Genomic DNA, 18202 nt, shown 5'->3' with positions numbered 1-18202 from the left:
TACTCAAGGAAAATCCACTGTATGGAGTTATTTAAAAAAAAATTGTGTGTGGCCACGCCAAAGCTTTGCATTTTGAATTTATCTGGTGAGGGAGGTTTGTAAATGTAATTATGCTGGTGAAGTATCTTTTCTCCACTGTGCAAGAATTTTATTTCAGCTCTGTTTATCCCTCTTTTTTTGTACAATTCTAAGGAAGAGACAGAGAGAGAGAGGCTGGCTCTTGTATGCACATGGAGAATGATTCCTGCCAGAAATTGGATTAAGGCATATCTTTTAGAAAGATACCCAGTCTTGCCCTAAGCAACAGTGAGCATGTCTACACAAGACACTACATGTGCAGTAGCCTAATAATACTGTGCAGTAGTGTGTCATGGCAGAAACAGTGCTAATAAGCTACTGAACAATATTATTAAGCTACTGCACACTAGCATCACTAAAAAGAAGTGCATCAGCAGTACTGTGTAGTAACATGGGTTACTGCGCATTGATTTAGTACTTGGTTATACAAGTACTAACTTAATGCACAGTAACTAGAGTCCATTAGTGAGTGTGTAGATGTGCCTAGTGAGTCCAGCAACTCCAGTAGTAAACTGTTCTGTTGTGTAGTTACCCTCATATGAAATTTTATCTTATTTCCAGGTTGCATTTGCCTAATTTCAACTTCCAGCATAGGATCTTGTCATGTCAGATGATAAGTTTTCTATGTGGAAGTGCCTAACCACAGAGATCAAGTCACTTCTCAACCTTCTCTTTGATAAACTGAATAGGCTGAGTTCTTGAAACTTCCTATTTTTGTGGTCTTTATTTGAACCACCTTTGGTATGTTCACTACTGTTTTGAAGTGTGGACATCAAAACTAGTGTTTTAATAGTAGTTTTGCCAGTGCTGTATACAGAGGCAAGATTGCTGTCCAAACACCTGATGGCAACATCTTTGTCTGGAAAGCTTATATTGAGGTGGTTATAAATAAAGTAGACCCTCTAAGCCTTTCTTTACTTTGTTGTCCAAGACAGGGTTTACTTGCTGTAAATATAGCTTGCATTCTTTGGTCATACCTTGCATTTGGTTATGATTAAAATGCCTTTTGTTGAATGAAGACCATTTAATCAGGGAAATCTGATCACTCTTTACCAGTAAGTTGGGAGACCATGTTAGAAAGAGTGATATCTCCCCACTAACAACTACACTGCGAAGCCTGTCAGCAGGTTGTAATCTATCCAATGGACACCCTGTTAGTCCCAGATAATGCAAGTTTTAAAACCATTTGATACTAAGTCAAATACTTTGGAGAAATCCAACAAGATATTATCAACACAGTTGCTTTTATTGACCAAATTTGCTTAACAAGATCTATCTGTCTTCCATGAAAACGTTTGGAACTTAATTTTTAGTTTCTTGATTATTTGAAGGTAGATTTCTAAAGTAAATCCATTATTTTGTTCCAAATGTATTTCATTTTATAGCTAGTCAATAGTCCCTGGAACTGACCATCTACTCTTTTTTTTAAATATTGGAATTGCATTGGCAGTCATCCAGTTCCTTAGCATTTCCCCAGTTATTCAAGATTTATTAAAAATTAATATGAATGGCTTATAGCACCCATAGCTAAGTCCATTAAGACCTTTAGTATAAATTATCTGGCCTGATTGTTTATGAAAATATTACATTTGAGCATATGGTGCCTCCCATCCTCCTTAGTTGTATATAGCAAATTTTATATTACATCCACCACATCCTATGGGATAAATGCATCCTCTTGCTTCCATCCAAATACAGAACATGATTTCTTCCTTCTCTGCTTCACTACTTATAAAGTTACCATCTGGGTCTACCACTACACCTTCTACCTAACCAAGGCATTTTTTGGTTGTTTGTTTACTCCTAGCATGTTTAAATATACCCCCTTATTGTTTTAATCCCATTGACTACTGATGTTAATTCCTTCAGTTTATTTTACCACTCAGAAAATAACTTGTAAATATTCATTACCACTTATTTCTTCTTTTGCCTATTGTATATGGATTGGTTTATTGATTTTTATGTTTTATTGTGAAGACATTCTCAAGTAATCCACATAGCTTTCTGCCCAGCATAGTGTGTGTGCACATGTGTGCACCGATAATCATAGTTTTTTGAAATCTGGAAGGATGTCCTTGAGCAAACCCCAATTTTCATTTACACTTCCCAGTTTTGTACCTCTCTTACCCCTTCCATCTTTCTTTCTGTCTTGTCTACTGCAGATTTTAATGTTTTGGGTGGGGACTGTCCCCTGCTACATGTGTATGCAGTGCCTAGCACAAGGGAGGCCAGATCTTGCTTGAAGTCTTGAGGTATTTTAATAGAAACCATAACCAAAGCAAGGCATCACCAAGTATATTTTGGTGTTTATTAAAGTGTTGGTCAGAAATGCAGAGATGATCCCATTCCTGCTGTGATGCAAAAAGTCCTGATTTTAGGACTGGGAATGAGGAACAAAGGGCACACCTACACATGCAGTTAGTCGCAACTAAATTTACTGCACATTAAGCTAATGCGCAGTAAGCGATTTTTAGCAGGTGTCTACACTTGGCAGCCATGTTGAGCCAGACCCAGATGCCAACACTTGGCAGCCATCTTGGAAACACAGCCCTGCCCCCTGATCTTTGGCCAGCCCTGTGGCCAGTAAAGGGGCAGCAGCTCCCTCCTTGCGCACCCTGCCTCCCTGCACCATGGCTGCTCCAGCTCTCTTCCTGCACTCCCCACTCCAGCCCATCTGCCCTGCCACCTGCACACCCCCACTGCCCACTACCAGCACCACTCTCAGGACACACATGGTTGAAACAAAAATCTTTATTACCCTCACAATATATACTCCCCATCCCTCTCCCCTCCCCCCTCAACACATAAAGCCCCCTTCCCCTCCCTCCCCAACACACAGAGCCCCTCCACTCTCCCCCCTTAAACAAAAGAGACCCTTCACCACCCTACCCACCCAACAACAAGAAACCTGCTTACAATGTGAAAACTATTTACAATATATCTGGTTTTCAAGCCCAGAGCGGGGGGCCATAGGAAATAGGGCCCTAGGAGGCAGAGCCCAGGGGCAGGTGCCTAGCACTCCAGCCTTGGGCCATTTTCCCATCAGTCCAGGGACTGCGGTGACCCCAGCAGGTGGCAGCCTCATGCTGTAGCCATCTGGGATGGTGCTCCCTGAGAGTAGGTAGCTCCCTCTCTGGCTGCCTCAGTGCATCCCTAGCACCCTTGGAAGCACATCTGAGTCCTCGGGTGCTTGGTGCAGGGGAGAGCAGCAGGGCTGGGCCCAGGTATGTGGTGGAAGGTCCTGGGTGGGGGTCAGGTTAGAGGGTCTGGCAGGCAGGAGGTGCCTGAGGACCTCCTCCCAGGCCCAGGTGGGGGCCTGCTGCGGGGTGGCAGGCAGGACCAAGGGGCCCTGCGGGGACATAGGGATATAGGCAGGGACTGGGCAGTGGAGGGCATGGATGCAGCTGCCAGGCCCAGGATGGTGTTCAAGGCCTGGTGGTTGGTGTCCTTGGCCTCCACTGCCCAGGTCTGGAGGGTCACCTGGTGCAGGAGCACCTCAATATGCTCCCACTCCAGGACCTCCATTTGCATCCAGTGGTCCACTGCACCCGGCCCCATGCCTCCTCCTAGGTAATATCCTCCATCCACCATGCCTGCTCCCATGCTTCCCACTCCTCTGCCACCACCGCCAGCCACTGGAGCAGGAGGGGCTGGTCCACTGTACGCTGCTGGTACAGGTGGCACATCTGGGTGACAGTGACCTGGACCCCACGTCCCTGCTGGGGCTGCTGGCCTCTCCCCCATGTCCAGATGCTTACTCCTGCAGAGGCAAGAGACAGAAGCCTTTTGTGAGAGTTTGCAACATTTTGGAGATAAGATGCTCTGCACCAGGAGCTGTGCACTGTTTGGACTTAGATTGGGGGTTGGATGTACATGGGTTCCCAGGGACTCTGGGAAGTTGGCCAGGTCCAGGTGGTTGCTGGCCAAGCCCTGCATCCCCAAGCCCTGCATCCCAGCCAGAAGCCCTGGGGCTGGGCTCAGGCCTGCCCCCTAGTGGCAGGACAGACCTGGCACTAAAGTTAGTGGTGGGTGACTTCTACACATACATTACTACGCATTAACTAATTGTGACTAAATTTGATACCTGCAGTTGCAGGTATCAGGCATTTTTTCTGTGCAGTAAGGGTCACGTGTATACGTGAGCCCTTACTGTGCAGTAAATTGGGCTAAGGTGCATTAATGTGCCTCGTGTAGTTGTGCACAAAGAGAATCAAAGCCAGTGCATCCCAAATTGATTTGCCAGCTCCCTATTTGTAGTTGGGTCTGATTCTGATTCTACTGCCAAAGCAACGTGTGTTGAATTGTGTCTTACGGAGTCTGTTGTCTGGGATGAACAGACTGTGTCTGTCTGCAAGCCAATCACAGCTTGCAGCTCTGACTGTAGTATCAACATTTGTACCAAAACCCAAATAGTGCACAGTAAGATGGGAGGAGACAGAATGAATATAAAAGGAAGATATTAAACCAGTGAGAGACAAACATTAATGTAGTCTTTTCTTTATAACAGTAGTAAAATGAAACAGGAATGCAGAGTACTTACACTAGCAATGCCCTCAGGTGGATCTGTGCTGGTTGAACACAGATATTTCACACTGGTGGTCTGGTATATTAAAAAGCATTGAAATTGCTTTTATTAACTCTGTCTTATACATCAACTCTCTATAATTTATTAGCATGCAATGGGGAAGTATAACTGAAAAGGAAACAACTCTATATAGCAGAATATTAGGCTGAAATTAAAATTAAGATAGGGATATAACTTAAAGAACAGGGGAAATGTATGTGTTTTTTCTTAACCTTTATAGCACCTTGTCATAATTTCTGTAGTGAGAGTAACCTTATTCAACTGTTAGCCAATAGAACATCAAATACACAATCCTGGTGAAGTCTTCTGAGTTTTTCCTCTTGAAATCCTAAGGCTTGGAGCAACTTTTTCATCTAAAAAAATTAGATTAGCTGCAATTTCTGAACATTTACCCTTAATTTGATCTACATCTGGATTCAACTTCTAGGTCCCAGTAGCAAACCCTTTCCCAAATGCTATAGGTGTGCAGATCCAGTTGCTGAGAACCCATTTTTCAATCTTATCATTTATACAGGGACCTTACAATCAACTTCCCTTTTGCTGCAGTTTGATTGATGTGTTTGATATTAGGGCTGTGCGAAGGGGGGGTCCCCGATTAGATTTGGCAGAGATTCGGCCTGATTTGGTGGCTGAATCTCCTAATCTAAATCGAATCAGAGGACCCTTTAATCTCTCCAAGTTGAATTAGAACCCTCTGAATCGATTCAGAGAGATTTGGAAAGATTTGGAAATTAGAACACAGAGACAGCTTTAAATGTTTTTTCTACATACCTCAAGGTAGCAGGCAGCTCATGAATGCTGCAATGCTGGGGCACATGGAGCATCCCACAGGAGTGCGGGGGGCTCCCCAGTGCTCTCAGCAGCAGACCCGTAAGTGGACCAGAAGCACTTCTAGTCCACTTCCAGGTCCACTGGAGAGCGCACTGGGGGACCCCCCATGCTCCCCTGGCTTGATGATTGGTGCCTTCTGGGTCTGGGGGGGCACCTGGCCTCCCTTGTGGCTGATTGATAAGCCAGGGAGGTGTGGGGGGCCCCCCAGTGCGCTCCCCAGAGGACCTAGAAGTGGACCGGAAGTATGTCCAGTCCACTTCTGGGTTTACCGCTGAGCCTGTGGAGGGCCTCCCTGCACTCCTGTGAGATGCTCCATGCACCCCAGCATCGCTGCATTCACAAGCTGTGCTGGTACCTCGAGGTATGTAGAAAAAACATTTAAAGCTATGTTTTTGTCTGAATCACTGATTCTCTGAATCAGCATCGAATCTTCAGATTTGGATTTTGCTGAATTGAATCAGGTACAGGGATCTGAATCAATTAATTGAATCACTGTCCCTGATTCAGGCCGAATCTGAATCTGAATCGAATAGAGCCTGCTTCGCACACCCCTATTTGGTATATATAGAATAAGTGCACTTCTGATCTATCTCAATGAATCTTATGTTTCTTGGCAAATACACCTCTGACCTACCCTCTGGCTCTGAGATCATATTTGAATAATGTTTTCACTGTATTGCATTGTATTTCATTATTTCATTTACCTCTAGATTTAATTCTTATAAATGGAGGAGATTTAGAGAAACCTCCTCAATTTTTAAAGTCAGGTACCTTGGGAGGGGAGAACCTTCCAAGATTCACCTCAGTTTCAAAATGCCAGCAATTTTCTCAGACGCTGCAACCTGGCTGAACACCTCATGAATATTGCTAATTATCTTCTCACCCTCCACCAGTTAGATTCTGTTTTGAATTTGTAAGGCTTGTGGTTCATTGGTACATTGTGACTTTACTCATTGGTGGAGGGATTGTTTTGGGAGGCTCAGAGAAGCACATATTGCATCTTCATCAGTTTGAAGTTTGACCTAATCTCATAGTAAAGCAGTTATTACCCAGTTTGGCTTGAGACACTTCCATATTATTCCCTCTGCCATTGTTGTGTTGCACTCTTTGACCATTTGGTTTAATTCATGCCCGTGTTGGCTACTCTGTGATACTCCTCCGTATGTAACTTAATATAAAGAGAGTTTCCTTGCCTAACTCTGATTACATTTTGGAAGATATTGCTCAGGAGCAAATTTCAGTTTAACTGTAAAGTCCTTTTTTGTTGGGATTTTTCTAGAAATAGAAATGCAGTAAGAGAGTAAAGGCATTGCTGAAAGGTACTGAGTCATGAGTGATCAACTGGATTCACAGGATTGTAGAAATATCTAATTTTTTAAAATCCCATCAGAGGAAACAGCAATGAGAAGGGTTTCTGAAAGAATCCTGCACATTGGCCTCACATTTAACTTGCAGGTCCTGTTCTTTTCATACAAAGCTGTTTGATTTTTCTAAGGATAGTAATTTTCTTTCATGTGATGGCTGATCTCAAATAGTGAGGCAAAGAACGTATCCAATGTTTGATAACAGTTTGCACTACATACATTAAGAGGCAGCCAGGAACTTTTTGATGAACTTGCCTCTTTTGATGACAGTTTTATTACGAAAGATTTATCAGGTCCAGGATGAAATTTCTGGTGAAAATAAAAAAAGAGAAATACCCATCCTAATGCAGAAAATAGCCGGCTAGTTAGTGCACTCACCTCATAGATCCAAACTCACATCTCTGCTCTGCTTAATGCTTTAACTTGGATGTTCCTCCATCCTAGCTGCCAGTAGTTTAAAGATGGAAGGGACTAGAGCCCCACTCCCAGGGGACAACCTTGTGGGAAGTGGGAGGTGCAAAATAACAGTAGCTGCACTCATTCACCAGCAGCCAATGATGCTGACTTGTGCTGCTGCCATCCAGGGCACTCACATGCCCAGTAACTCTTCAGCTAACTGTGTGCTGTAACAGCAAGGATATCTCAACCTCTCCCACTGTTTCTCTTCCAGTAAATAAAATGCACTTTGGGATTGAAAGAAGGGGACTGAGGTACAAGTCTTGTTTTACTTTTATGCACTTAAGTGCTATTTATGTATCCAAATGTAGCTGTGTGATTGGCATTTTTGGTATTTTTGTAGAATTTGACTTTGTTTCCACCTGTTGTACTTGCCTTTCTGAGCATGCTCAGAAAGCTTCCCAATGGCTGCATGTGCTCTGTGGTGGAATAGAACTGCCTAATTAGGTAACTGCTTTTAAATCCTGGAAAGTGTGTTTGGAGAAAATCAAGGACTGCTAACAAGAAGAGCCCTGTGACTTTTTAGCTCGAATCCTCATGGTAAGGACACTTGTAGTCCAGGGAGAGGGTAACTCAGGTTCTAGGCCCCGGGTAGAGTATGAACTTGTATCTTTCACTTTTTATCAAAGTACCTTAACCATTAGGGCATGAACTAAGGTACCCTCGGGCCCTCTTCTGGAAAGTAGTGTTGTGAGCAGCCAGATGGATTGCAGGTCAGTGAGATGAACACTGACTTAGAAAATAGAGAGTCCTGGCTTCTGCCCCTGTCCCAACTGGGGCAAAAAGTGTTCCACTGCCATCTCTTCATTTCATCTGAACACTATTAAAGATGTAGAAAAGTCATAGGGAATTAGGGGCCAGGGTCTTCTGAGCATGCTTACAATGTCAAGCATAACTGTGTGAGTGGAAAATAGGATTTAAACTCTGCATATATGCCAAAAATGCCATTTACTACATTTGAACATGTAAGTTACACTTAGATTCATACAGGTGAAATAGCATTTGACCCTGGGTGTATATCTAATAGTTAGGGAATTTAACCTGGGACATGTGATATTTAAGATCATGTCCATGTTCTATGAATATTTATTAATATAGAATGAAACTTCCTACCGGAGAGAAACCCATGCCAGTGGAGCCAAATAGCTTAATGGTTAGGCCATTCCTTTAATATAGGGCAGTAAGGCAGAGTAGCAACTTGAAGCAGATTTCCTCTTTCCTACTTTGTTCTAGATACATGGGAGTCACTTTGGGGGGCAGGGGAAAGCAAGGTATGTGAAAAAACTTTAAATAGCCAGGGCCAACTCTTAGCAGAAGATACAAAGATGACAGAGCTGCTCAACAGCTACTTTGCTCCAAACTTCACAAAAAAATTAGCTGCAAGCAGACATATAATAAGGATTATTTGTATAAGGAAGGGGGATAGAAGAGGGGTAAAGTGAAGAATGAAATAACAAAAGAGAGAGAGAGTTTTTGATGAGTCTGAATGAATTCAAGTCAGCAGGCACTGATGAACTTCATCCCAAGGTACTGAAAAAATTTGCAGAGGGGATCTCAGAGCCCTTGACAATAAAATTTATGAAGTCATGGTAGACAGGCAAGGTACCAGAGGAATCAAATCATAGGCTTATAGGGAAGTGGGACTAGAAGGGACCTTCTGCCTGAGGCAGGATCATCACTATCCAAACAACCCATATATATCCATTGTCTAACCTATTAGCAAAACTACACAGTCAACACTGCCATATCACTGTAGGGCCCAGCACCCTGACCTGCCACAGGTAAAGCAGGAGAACCATGGTGGCTAATGTCCTGCTGCTGCAAGGCTGTTAAAAAAATTCTTGAGAGATCCAAGGAAGAGGGCTACCCCTTGCTACAGAGAAGGGTAAACCCCACACAATCTGTACCAATCTGACCCTGGAATAAAATGAATTTTTGCCCCTAAATATGGCAAATGGTCTGATCCTAAGTGGGAACAAGACCCTCTAAACAAGAACCTCTAGCTTTAAGTTCGAGCAGGAGCACAGACACACCCCAGTCACAATCCCTAGCTTTCGCTGCAGCCACTACCCAATTTTTCTGAGGAAGGCTTATTACGAAAAAAAAAAGGAAGCAAAACAAAACCCTAACACTTGTAGCAGCAGTAAGGGGGAAAATTCCCTCCTGGCCCAATGTGGCAACTAGAAAAGCCCCAAAACATGGGAAATATGTAGTAGAGAATAGGTATAACTACTCCTAAATCATCCCGGTCCAACCTTTTCTTGAATACTTCCAGTGACGGAGATTCTACAACTGCCTTAGGGAGTGTACTCCACTGCCTCACCTTTCTAACAGTGAAGAAGTGTTTCCTGATATATAGTCTCGCTGGATTCAGCCAATGCAGTACCCCTCTTTAAAAAGACAAAAAGGAGGAACCAGGGAACTGTAGACTGGTTAGCCTCACTTCAAGTCACTTGAGCATATCATAAGGGAGTCTATTTGCAGGAGGAAAGACTGATTACAAGCAGCCAGCATGGATTTACTATGAACAAATTGTACCAAACAAATTTGATCTCCTTCTTTAAGAAGAAAACTGGTTGAGTGGATGAAGGGGATGCAGTTGATATAATGTGCCTGAACTTCAGCAAAGCTTTTGACAAAGTCCCACATGAGCTTTTCATAAACAAGTTGAAGAAATGTGGGTAATTATAAATGGACACATCAGAATGGCAGGAGGTTTTGAGTAGAGTCCTACAGTAATCTGTTCTGCGCCCAGTGCTGTTCAACATGTTCATTAATTATTTGGATGCTGGAATAGAGAACTTCCTAAGCAAATATACAGATGGCATGAAACTGGGAAGGACTGTGAACACACTAGAGGATAGGAATGGAATTCAGAAGGATCTTGACAGGCTGGAAATCTGGGCTGGAGCTAACAGGATGAAGTTCAGTGCTGACAAATGCAAAGTGCTACACGTCAGGAAATGCATACAAAATGGATGAAAACTGGTTGGAGGGCAGCACTACAGAGAAGGATCAAAAAATCTTAGTAGATCACAGACTCAATATGAGTTTCTAGTGGGATAGCTACACAAAAGGTGAATGTGGTTTTGGTCATCAGGTGCAGGACATGGGAGGTGATAGTGCCCCTTTAGAGGAGGCCTAACCAGTGCCAGCATGGGCGACTGGTGCCTCCTGAGTCTGGGGGGGCACCCACAGAAGCTGTTCTCAGCAGCAGGGGCTGGTGAGCATCTGCAGAAGCTGCCGATGGCATCGGCATTGGGGATGGCGCTGTTGGGGGGGGGGGAACATGTGCCCCCCCCATTCCTCTCTACCAGTCACCTATGAGTGCCAGGTAGAGTACTGTGTGCAGTTCAGGCCTCCACATTTTAAAAATGATATGGAGAAGTTAGAGAGGGTACAGAGGCAGGCAACAAAAATGATAAAGATCTTGGAAGGCAAGCCATATGAGTAGAGGTTGAAGGAAATAGCTATGTTCAGCTTGTGAAAAAGGCACATAAGAGGGGATATGATAGTGGTTTTAAAAATTCTGAAGGGTTGTTATATAAAACAGAGGGAGAACACCTTTCCTCTCCTGCCATATAGAATAGGATGTGAAATAATGACTTGAAGTTGCAGCAAAAGATATTTGGACTGGATATTAGGAAAAACTTCTTCAATCTTAGAGCAGTAAGGCAGTGGAATAGACTGCCTACAGACTGCCATCCTTGGAGGTGTGCAAGACGAAGCTGGATAATCTAGGAGCAGCTTATGACTATGCTCTACTATGGGTATTACCTTTGTTTCTGGGCATTGCTGGTTGCCGTATGGGGCCAGGAGGGATTTTTCCCCCCATCCTGTTGGTGCACATGTCAATTTTTTTCCATTCCACCTTCCTCAGAAGCTTTGGGGTTTGGCTCCAGTCAAGGCTGGGGATTTTGGCTGGGGTATACAAATGCTTCTACTGAGATAAAAACTTGGAGGTTCCTGGGTAGAGTGGTTTTCTCCTCCACTCAGGGTCAGACCAATTGCCATGTTTGGGGTCAGAAAGGAATGGTCAGATTGGTATGAAATGTGGAGATATTTACTTTTGTCTGGAGCAGGGTGTGTGGCTCGCTTCCTTGGATCTCTTGAGTATATTGTAACAACACTTGTTGTAGCAGGACACTGGCTGCCACTGTTCCCCTACCTTACCTGTGGCAGGTTAGAGTGCTGTGCTCTCTCGGAGTATGACAGAGTTGACTGTGTAGTTTTAGAAGTAGGTCAGACAGGATTTATACGTAGAGTGACCACACAGGACAATGTGAAATCCAGGACACTGCCTCTCAAGTCAGCAGTGCTGCTGCAGGCAGAAGTGGGGCAGGGCGGTGTGATGCAGCTCTGGTATTACTATGCAGGCAGCTAAGGGAGTCAATGGCCCATTAATGATCCATTGTTCTTTACTTCACAGGTGTTAACAATCATCTCCCTTTTTAATGGTCATTCCACTAATTAAATTAATCTATTTCAGGGTAATTTTGTTAGGCTTCCTATTTCACAGCTCATGCCACTTCAACTCCCAACTTGCTAGGCTCGATTTAATTTTCACCAGCCAGCTGGGACTGGCCTCCACAATCTGGGACTATCCTGGCCAAACTGGGCTGTATGGTCACTTTATTTATACGAGATGGTTTGGATAGGGATGATTCTGTCTCAGGCTGGGTGTCGGACTAGATAATCTCCAGAGACCCCCTTCCAGCCCTATTTTTTCTATGAGTCTATGAAAGGTCTTGGATTTTTCATGATGTGGAACTGGATTTTTTTGAGAGGTTGGAAATGTGGAATGAGAAAAGAATTTCCTCACCAGCTGTCTACATCAATGGTCATTTGAGTGGATTTTATTGTCTGGAAATATTCATTTCCTTCCTAATCCCGCAAGCATATCCATTAACTTTTCCTTTCTACCATTAATGAGTTCAGACAAAATCTTATAGTAAGTACTGATTAGAATGTTAATTAAGTAGTCTCTGCTAGGATAATAACTTACACCCAGACTCCAGCAGTAAAAGAGTTATTCAGGAGAATACAGCAGCTAACATTAAAATGAGGACAGGCTGGACATAGTAAAGAACTTAGATTCAAAGCCAGATGGGGGTCTATAAGGGAGAACTCAAGCTAACTGTTGTGTTGGCAATTTTTCTCTTTTAAAATCACCCTCCTGGATTTTAAAATTCTACATACACTTGTACTGCTCTAGCTTTAAGAACTCAGCATACATCAACATCTCCCAGATGATTACTAGGTTTCTCTGTTGAAGTCTTTGACTTCTTTTTCCGTCCCTCACCACAATTTTTCAGCATTTGATACTGCCCTATTGCTTGTGCAACCTCAAGAGATATTTGCTCCCTGAATACCTCCTTTTTTCTGAGACAGAGATAAGTGAATAATAGCACAACAGTATTCACTTGCCAATATTCACTTACTTTTAAAATTAATTCACGTTGCCTATTCCCATGCTCCTGTTCCATTGCTTTCTGTGAATATCCATGAAATGGAGTCTGCCTGGCATGAATATTCTTAGAAAAAGAGTGTCAAAGTCATATGCTTGAACATTTACAGCAATAAATTTTAAATCTTCAAATGCAAATCTTGTTCCAGAAGTTCACAAAAATTTAAACAATTGGGTAACAGAAATGATACTATACAACTTATATGGACAATTAGCTAATTGACATAACTCACAGAAGCCTCAATGCAGTAAGATACTTCAAAATGTGCATAATTTCAGCACATATGGAGTTAAGAGGATCCTCTGGACCATTCACATACTTAAATTTGTTCAAGCACTAAGTACTTTCCTATATTGGAGCCATGTTCTAAATCAAGTATTCTCAGAAAACTATTCAGGACAATCAAAAGAGTTTAAAAGATCTGCAAAACAATTATTGAAAATGCTGAGATTAATCAGCTTCAAAGGAATTGTGACCTGATCTCTAATGCTGCATTAGCAGAAAAAGTCAAAACAGTCAAAAAAACATTAACTGCTTGTTTCAGTTTTGAGTTACACAGCTGAACATCCAGGACTGCTAATAAACAGTAGTGCATATCAGCAAGTAAGTTCCTTCTTCATTTGTTGCATGAAGGTAGTGGAGAAAGATCAGACATCCATTGAACTAGCCAGACTATAAACATATGAAGAAAAGGACACCTCTGCCCTAAAGAGTTAAAAATCAACCCAAGAGTTTGGAGAGAAAAGAAATATGAGGTGTTGGCCACAGTTAAACTACAGATCAGTGACAGACAAAGAAATGGAATCCATGTTTTGTATGTCTGTGTTCTGTCTACTGAATCAGGTCTTACATGTGCTGGTTATATAACATGGTTGCTGGCTACTGATGATTTCTGGACGAACCTGCTTCTACTTGCCAAAGCAGCTCTCCTTTAGTGTAGGTTATGGAGACCTCATTGGTTTTTTTGGCTTTGTTGTATTTTGAGCAAAAGGTCATGGGCTCAGTCTGGTTTCCTATGCATGTATGCTACTTATCTATGACTTCTGATTTATTGTCTGCCATCAAGAATTCATTATAAACTATTATAATGTGGATAATAAAAACAACAAGTAATTGGATAAGTAAGGGCCTACCAAGCTAACCAAGCAAATTCAGTGTTTCAGGGCATCCAGCTGTATGCAGAAAGAATATTGTGCTGCATTATGCAGGGCTGTTATGGTTGATTAAGCAAATTGCAAGCTTTCTACTTTTTCTGTGTAAAATATGGTATAAGCCATTGCTGGAGACACCAGACTAAAGCTAGAAGAATCCCTGGTTTCTTCTGGTTTGGTAGTTTCTGATCTTCTAACAGCTTCAGTAATAGTTGAGATAAGGCCTTTTATTCATCTTGGACTAATAGTTAGGATTCCAGACCTTCACCTATGTCAGCTGTATGTTGTACAAATCAACTTTCTGGGCCTTCTTGAGAAGGAAAAAATATTTTCTAAAATGTCTTGATTCTGATGTATATATTTTTATATTATATTAGATTATTTATAGGATAACAACATGAATCAACATGACACATTCCCAGTCTCTTATAAATAACTCAAAGGAAGATTTCACAGGGTGATAAATGCTAGTGATTTATTTCGGGTAACCTTTACGTAAACCTTGTAAAGAGTGCGCAGCTGTCAAGAGCTAAGAGCATCTAAGGTACTTACATAGTCCTCCTCCCTCCCCCCTCAACTCATAATAGGCTTTACAGTCTTTAATGTATGAATCCTAACAACCTCACTATGGATGTGGTAGTGTTATTAGCTCCATAATACAAATAGGAAAGTGAAGCCCACAGAGGGTAAGTGGTTTGCCCATTATCACACAGAATGTATATAAAACAGCAGGGGCACAAATAAGGCATTGTAAGTCTCAGGTTAGTGCCCTACCCATTAGACCATCCTTTCAATGCAGCAGTGCACAGTTCCAGCACTCTCCTATTTGTGGTTTTGTGCAGGTAGGTAAATTTACATGTAGATGTAGCAAGCGCTTGTCCCAGAAGTGGCCACAACACCCCCTGGTGGCCCTTCAGCCTCTGCTGCAGCTCTCCCCTTCAGGCTTACTTCCTTTCATCTTGCCCACCATGCCTTGTTGTTCTTATCTCATTAGAAAGGGAGGCTGCCCCAGGGACCCCTGATCTTATGTGGGCCTTCAGATGTTCGTACTTCACTTTAAGGCCTTATAATAAGGCTCTGACCATCCATTACACCACACCTATGCCTTGCAGATGTTATCAATCATATTGATCATCAGCCCTCTTGGGCTATGGCCTCAGTCCCTATGACTGGGCCTCCCTGCCTGGGCGCTTCCCTTAGCTCGGCTACTCTCTCACATAGCTTGCAGGTTTGCTGTGGCACCCAGGCACTTCATCTCTTATGGCTACTCTCAAGTGCAGCATCCCAGCCTGCATTCCTCACCTGGGCACTTCACCTCCTGGGCTACTCCCAGGCACTGTCCTGTTCTCTCAGGCTCCTACTTCTGTCCCTGCTGGGCTTTAGGCCCCTGGGCCTGATCTCCAGGCTCTTTTACCCTATCTACTCACTTTTCCAGGCTTTGGGTTGCTGTCCCTTACCTCTGGGCTTCTTTGCCCTTCCTATGCCCCTGTTCAGGCTCCAGCCTTGCTCCCAGGTCTCTGACCCTTCAGAGTTGCTTAGCCCAGTTCAGCTGTTACCTGGGAGCCCTGCTGCCCAGCATTTCCTCTCTCTGTGGCTCTCAGGGCTAGACTACTGAACTAGTTCAGGCCCTGAATTTATATACTAATAGCCCAGCCCCTTGAAGGTCAGCTGACTCCCCTGATTGCCACCTGAGCCCTCACTGCAGCCTCATCTCCTCTTAAAGTAACAGGTGTGCATTAAGCACTCGGTCACAGTAGACAATATTTTGCCAACCACTTGACTTAAAACTGCCTGGAACAGTGATAGAGAGAGTGGAGGCCATGTTGTTGCTTTCAGAGCAGAGCTGAGAAGCTTGAAGTTAACAATAAATAAATATATAAAACTAAACAGGGAACATTTTTCCTTAGGCAAAGCATACACAACCAAAATAACACTCTAACTAGAAGAGAATGCATATTTAACCATGGCTCTAAGTTCACATCTGTCTGGCAATTAGAAATAATGCTTCAAATTTTGTATATAGCTATTTTCTCTCCAAGTTAATACTGAACCAACCCCTGCATAATGGTTTTGGAGGCTGTATTAGTGATGTACATTTGCATGTATTGTTAAAACAAGCTCATGACCGCCAGCATGACCACCACTCTTTTTATAAAGAGTGTATGCCATTGCTTTAACCAGAAGTGGACCAGATTAATATAGTTCAGGCATAAGTCAGGCTGTCACTTGTGATCCAGACTCTGCAACTCCCCTTGTGGGGGATTCCCCCTGCTGCCCTGTGCTGCAGATTCTCCCCACTGCCAAGAGCTGCCATGGGTTAGATAGAAACTTGGCAGGCCAGGTCAAATCTTCTTGGCTAAGTACAAGCAGTCTAAAAGCCTGAGGCAGAATCACTTCAATATTCAGAGGTTAGTCTAAGTTGCATAGATTGAACTAATAATGCAGCTACATGCCTGCAGTAACCAGGAGCTGGGGGGAGGGAGGGATGCTAGAGCATGCCTCCCTGTTCTGCTGGAGGAGACAGCTTGGACCAAGGGTAGCCTGCCCACCCTGTAAGGGGATGTTTGCAGAGGAGGTACAAAGCATCCTAGGATGCTGGGGGACTATGAGTTAACTTGAATCTGAAGGGGATTGGGACAGAAGTTCAATAAACTGATTTAACCTAAATCAGTTAAATCTGATATACTACCTCCATCCAAGTTTATCTTAAACTGGTTCCAGCCATTTTGAAAGTGGTTTATGTGCACTGAATGTCTGTTGTGTTACAGATTTGAACTAGTTTCCAATCACTTTTGCTGGTTTGTAATTTCTGTCCGTAGTGGGCTGAATCTGACCCCCTGGTATATGTCACTGACCACTGGTATATGGCTTTCTTGACCCATATGACCCTGAAAGCATTCTTAGAATGAAATTATGGGCCAAATATCAAGATTTCAATAAGTAGTGGAATTTGTCCTGAGTACTGAATGCTTCTTTAAGCCAATGGACAAGGTAGGAGCCTTGTCTTTACATTGTCAAATCTCTAGCATTCTTCTGGCACTACGTAAATTAATATTATAACAATAATTTGACCACCTGACAAAGGGTTTCTGTGCCTCAGGTGAATTAGAATAAAGTGTTATTATTGTCTAATTTAATTTTTATATGGTTTCCCACAGCATTCTCACAAGCAAGTTAAGGAAGTACGGGTTGGATGAATGGATTGTAGGATTGGACCAAACACAATCTCATGAGGTTCAATAAGGAGAAATGCAAAGTTCTGCCCTTAAGGTGGAACAATCCTATGCACAGGCTAAGGACTGACTGGCTGGGCTGCAGTGCTGCAGGAAAGGACCTGGGGGTTACAGTGAACAATAAGCTGAATATGAGCCAACAGTGTGCCCTTGTTGTGGAGAAGGCTAATGGCATACTGGGCTGCATTAGTAGGAGCATTGCCAGCAGATCAAGGCAAGTGATTATTCCCCTCTATTTGGCACTGATAGGGCTACATCTGGAGTACTGTGTCCAGCTTTGAGCTCCCTACTACAGAAGGGATGTGGACAAATTGGAGAGAGTCCCATGGAGAGCAGTGAAAATGATTAGGGGGCTCTGAGGCGAGGCTGAAGGAACTGGGCTTATTTATTCTAGAGAAGAGAAGACTCAGAGGGGATTTAATAGCAGCCTTCAACTACCTGAAGGATGGTTCCAAAGAGAATGGAGCTGGACTGTTCTCAGTGGTGGCAGACAACGGAACAAGAAATAGTGGTTTCAAGTTGCAGCAAAGGAAGTTTAGGTTAGATATTAGGAAAAAACTTTCTCACTAGGAGGGTAGTAAAACACTGGAACAGATTACCCAGAGAGGTTGTGGAATTGCCATCCTCAGAAGTTTTTAAGACCCAGCTAGACAAAACCTTGGAAGGCATGATCTAGCTGAGGACGGTCCCGCTTTGAGCATGGAGTTGGACTAGATGACCTCCTGAGGTCCCTTTCAACACTAATTTTCTATGATTCTAATTTATAGTAATGTACCCTGAAATGCACTTGGTGTTTAGGTTAAATGTCTGTTTCAGAATCACAGATGATTTAAAAGTTGACAGTCCTTGGAGTTTTCTAGATTTAAAAATGTTTTCTTTTGGCCTCTCTTTCCCTTCTCCCCCTTTTTTTCAAGACTGCTGAAACTCTTATTCCCCAGGGAAATCAGTCCCCTGGCCTAAAAGTTAGAGCACGTTTTTGTTCTTCATGTAATTTTTTAGGACCTTACTTTATTACTTAGGTTTTCTATGAGATCAC

This window comes from Gavialis gangeticus, unplaced genomic scaffold, assembly GCF_001723915.1.
Source record: "Gavialis gangeticus isolate Ggan-Ray unplaced genomic scaffold, GavGan_comp1, whole genome shotgun sequence".
Taxonomy (NCBI): Eukaryota; Metazoa; Chordata; order Crocodylia; family Gavialidae; genus Gavialis; species Gavialis gangeticus.
The sequence above is the reverse complement of the archived record's forward strand: the minus strand, read 5'-3'. Positions refer to the sequence as shown.